The following is a 5346-nucleotide window of genomic DNA, read 5'->3' on the forward strand; positions in this document are numbered from 1 at the left end:
AATCATTTAAATTAAGTAATTTAAATTCAATAAAAGATGGCACCTAATGCCTACCCCTAGTGCAGTGTTTAATAATTATTAGTAGTGATAATGTAGCCCAATTTAATCTGATAACTGTTTGGTTTTTTAAAATGAAAATTATAGTTTTATTGTATTGCTGAGTCTTTCATTATAAAAGTAATATAATAATGATAATTGAAAGAATAGCTGAAGTTGGCAAACAAAAATGAAAGTTTAAAGAATTTTATATTTGAAAAGACAAAATAGATTTTTTTCAGGTTATAGAAAGAAAGTTGATTAACAAATTACTATAGTGTAAGAATTTACTTACCCTCTTTTGCCTTTCCTTATTCTACTCTGCACATCCCTTAAACCACTTCTTAAATACTTCTTACACTTTGTAGCTAAACAAATAAACAATGAACATAGTTATAAAAGAATTAAACATGAGAGAGTAAATACAAAGTATAAGGAGAAAAGAAAAAATGAAAAAAGGAAAAATATATATATTTTTATGATCCATACATTACATCTCAACATTTACAGTTTAACTGATTCCTCAGAAATCATCTTAAGCTAATTCTCATTTATAATAGAAAGTGCAAAAATTACAGTTGCATTCCTATTTGAACCACATATTATTATACAAATTAGCAAATAGAAATACAGTAGACCCTCATATAACGTGGGTTCATATAACGCGGATTCGTATATCGCAGCGAAAAAATTGCGACTGTATTCGTATAAAGACGCTAAAAGAGACTCATAAAATGCGGTAAAACGTCATCGCCGACTCGTATCGTGACAGGATTGGTCGAATCTGGACCAATAGTGGACGAGCAGCCGAACTACTTACACACTACCGAGAGTTTAGGCGAGTAAGTTCAGTTTACTATCATCTGTACAGTATATAAATTAGGTACTGTAAGTCTAATACAGTACTGTAATTTTATACATTTCTTATGAAAAAACATTTTATTTAACGGCCATAAAAATTATATTTCTATTAATGATGTCTCCAAAGTTCAACAAATTTTCTGCAGAAAAATAACTTATCAGAAAACACGCCCGCCATTTGGTGCACTGCTCTGTGACAAAAACAAGCTTAAGCATAGGCGTTGTTGAACGGTGCACTCTCGGTAAGTAATCCTACAATTTTTTGTTTTTAGCATAGTTTATATGGATTATTCCCAAAAAATTATACATTTTGGAAATGTTGGGTCAAATTAGTCTAGAATCTATTAATTTTATGGAAGAAAACCTTTCAAACAGCTGTAGTCCGTAAACTGCACACGTGCCGGGCTGTGATTGACTCATGTATTTACGGATTCCTACAATGCAAAATTCATATAAAGTGGAACGTATCTGCTGCGTTATGGGGAGGAGGTTGACTGTATATAATGTTTAAATAATTATTTTATATAATTATAATAAAATACTATTCCAGTTGTAAAAGAGAGAGCTGTAAAACAAATGGAAGAGAGGCATTATATATATATATATACAGTAGTATATTTCAATAGTTATCAAAGTAAAATATTATGTTGCATTATTTACAAAGCCAATCATAAAATTATATATACAGTAAAGCATTGATTATCCAAAAGAATTTGAGACTGGGTTTGTTCAGATAACTGATCATTTACGAAAACTATATTAAACACAAAACTGTACTGCATATAATTTGTATCACACGTCTTTCAAATACATATCTTACATTAGTAGCACTGTACATTAAACTAGTTAGGTTGGCAGGGAGCAGGAGAGTGTTGCAATGCCACAGTACTGGTGAAATTTGAATTTTCTGATAGGAACACTTTCAGGTAACCGATGTTTCAGTTGATCGGTATTCGGATGATAGGTGCTCTACTGTATATATATTTCAAAGATATTTGCTTGATAAATAGTTTAACATATCAATGCAAAATACATTCATTGACAAACATTATAAATCCAAATAGAATTGTCTGATTACTGTAAAACTAGATACACATAAATGCCTCCAGTTATAATCTTATTACATGCCAGAGAATGCCACCAAAATAACTTAAAATTACTCTCTCAGTATCTTATAAAAAATTGTGTGTCAGAATTTTCAGTGTACTTATTGTTTGGCAGTCTTTTAACAACCAGATGCCAATATGACAGAGTCCAAAGACATTATACACAGTTAACACAGTTTGGGAAAGTGTGCATCATAAAGACCAGAGAAGTAGAATGACTGTTCCTATCTAACACTGAACAGGTGTTTTCAGCACACACAATATGTGGAAGCCAGGATCTGGGCTCCCACACAGGCAATCAGCAGAGATAATCATCTGATTGTGAGACAAGCACAAATAGCTACATCTTTGTCCACTATCCTGAAATGAGTGGAAGTTGGACTGACTAGGATTTGTTTCCAAAGACAATACGCAATTTTTCTGGTAATTGTCATCAAATTATCAAACAAAACAACATATTGTCTTCAGATGCATTGTGTTATAGTGTAGAAAAGAAATTGTATGTGTTTCTCTTAAAGAATTACAGAAAATTTCCTTTTTTCTAAATTTAAATAAGAATGGTAGAGGCTTAATTAATAGGAAAGTAAAATATAAAAATAGTAACACTACTGGTAGCTTTCTTACATTACCCAGTAATAAGAGAAATAGCTAAAAAATCATCATATTTACCTTTATAAAACTTTACAATTGTAAATTCCGATTGGATATCATCTATTCACTACACAAATTTTAATTGTAAATTATGTTTTACATTCAAGACTTAAAACAATGCATGAAAAATATTTAATTTTTCCTTTGTGATTCAAGAGAGAAATTTTGTTTGATTATTATTACTATAAAGTCAAAAACATTTATTCTATTCTGATCATCATAATGAATAAAGTTTTATTATATACCAGGTTGTTCAATAAGTTTTGTCGTTCAATAAGAAAAACACGATTTTATGGTTTGAAATACATTTTATTATTCAATATAATCTCCCTGAACTTCAATACACTTGTTCCAGTGATCTTCTAATTTATGGATTCCATCCCTAAAGTGAGAATCCGGAAGACTGTCGAAATACGCATCCACGGCTGCTATTACCTCTTCGTTCGATGAAAATCGTTTCCCACGCATGAATTTTTTTAGATGTGAGAACAGCCAGAAGTCAGAGGGAGCTAAATCTGGCGAATAGGGAGGATGTTGCAACAATTCGTATTTTAATTTACTGATTTTCGCAATGGTTTTTTGAGCTGTGTGAGAGGGGGCGTTGTCTTGATGAAAAATGATTTTTTTCTTTTTTAAACCAGGTCTTTTCTCACGAATTTTTACATCTAGCTGGTCCAAAAGGTTACAATAATAATCTGAGTTTATTGTTTTACCAGTTTGGAGGTAATCCACAAACAAAATTCCTTTTGCATCCCAAAAAACTGATGCTAACACCTTCTTGGCCGATTTCTGGACCCTAACACGCTTCGGAGCCGAAGTACCGGGTTCACACCACTCTTTAGCCTCTTGTTTTGATTCAGGATCATGGTGGTAGACCCATGTCTCATCCATAGTGATGAAACGACGCACAAAATCCTTTTTATCCTTTCTAAAACGCTCCAAATGTTGCTGAGAAAGTTGCATTCGAATGTGTTTTTGTTCCATAGTTAACGAATGCGGCACCCATTGTGCACACAGCTTTCTGTAACCCAAAACTTCGGCCAAAATATTGCTCACACTGCCTAACGAAATCCCTAGGGCTTCTACTAAATCTCTCTCGGTTAATCGACGATCTTCCAAAACCATATGCTGTATTTTTGCTACGATTTCTGGTGTTGATGCACTTTTTGGACGCCCTTCACGTGGATCGTCTTCAAGACTCGTACGACCACGTTTAAATTCAGCAACCCATCTTTCTACTGTTCTGATTGAAGGTGAAGAGTCCTTATACACTTTTAACAATCGTTCATGAATTTGTTTTGGTGCTACACCTTCCAAAAATAAGAATTTTATCACTGCACGATATTCGATTTTTTCCATCGTAAAAAAATACAATGACACGTCGACTTTGAACAGCTGCAAATATACAATGAGTTGACGGATCTACTTGAAACTTGACACGTGTTTATGAAATAGTAGTACTATTTATAGAATAATAAAGTGACGCTCCTAGTAGCGCCACCTCTTATCGAACGACAAAACTTATTGAACAACCTGGTATTACACACACATCTGTTTATTTATATCTGATTAAAATTGATGACATTTCTTATTATTATTAATAGTAATTTTGAAACTATATTGTTATTTGTTTCTTTTTGTTAACACTGTGTAGTTTTCTATGTAATACTCTTGCACATGCTTAGAAGAAATCAACACATCAAACACACTTTGTTCTTGTTGTGTACCCTGGAGTTTAAAAATAATTACTGTGTTTTTAAAATAATTTTTTATTTCATATAAAACATTATTCAAAATAAATATTCTGTGTACTTTCCATGACAATATTACAATTTAAAAAACTGGCTAACTCAGTGAAATTTAAGCATTTATTTTTTTCAAATCCATCTAATAAACAGCAATAATTGCAAATACATTGCACTAACCTTGTATAGATTTGCAGTTACCACATAAAACTTAAACGTTTTTGACCCACTTCTAAGAACATCTAGATCAGTGTTTTTCAACCTTTTTCATTGAGTGGCACACCTAATTGAAAAATAACAAATTGTGGCACCCGTGACCAGCGGCAGATCTAGAATCTGAATAAGGGGGGACTAATAGGCCAGATGAAATTTTTGTGAAAACGAATATTACGCGCAACGCAAAAGTGTTTCTACGTGTTCAAAATCAAAATTTAAGTTCATTGAATTTTATCGAAATAACTACATGTAAAATAATAGTCTTGCTATTGCTTTTTAAATATAGTTTTATTATCAAATATATCATCATTTTATATTATCATTTTATTGATAAACAATTTTTCTTAAGTTTTTTTATACTATTTTAATGCATATATAAAATAAACACAGTATTTCCTTACTTTTTTTATCCTTTTCATATCAATTTTAAAAATTTAAATTAAAAAAATGATAACAATTGTTTATTTGTCATCATTGCTTTTGAATATATGAAAATACTGTAATATGCACCTACTTTGTGATTGAAAGCATACGCTTTTCAAAGTACAATGCAACGCTTTTTAAAGTATATATGTTACCGCTAAAGCTCGAAATCCGTTCATGTCCACATTACCTAGCTAATCTGCAGATTAACTAGAGTGATCCGTAAAAGCTGCGAAAATTATTCCATTTCTCAAATTACCTAGGTAATGTTCAGATTATCTAGGTAATCTGCAAATTACCTACTAGGC

At 31.6% G+C, this 5346-nt stretch overlaps 1 long non-coding RNA gene across 1 annotated transcript in view; it reads right to left on the minus strand.

Annotated features, from left to right (window-relative positions):
• Window positions 1–326: 326 nt before the first annotated feature.
• The window catches only part of LOC111632893, a 16008-nt gene continuing 10988 nt past the window's right edge, over window positions 327–5346 (minus strand). The window contains exon 3 of the long non-coding RNA XR_002757945.1: window positions 327–404. This is a non-coding gene — a long non-coding RNA (uncharacterized LOC111632893). The remainder of the gene's footprint in view (window positions 405–5346) is intronic.

The sequence above is a fragment of the Centruroides sculpturatus genome, unplaced genomic scaffold, assembly GCF_000671375.1.
Source record: "Centruroides sculpturatus isolate CEXI.00-Female unplaced genomic scaffold, Cexi_2.0 scaffold808, whole genome shotgun sequence".
Classification (NCBI taxonomy): Eukaryota; Metazoa; Arthropoda; class Arachnida; order Scorpiones; family Buthidae; genus Centruroides; species Centruroides sculpturatus.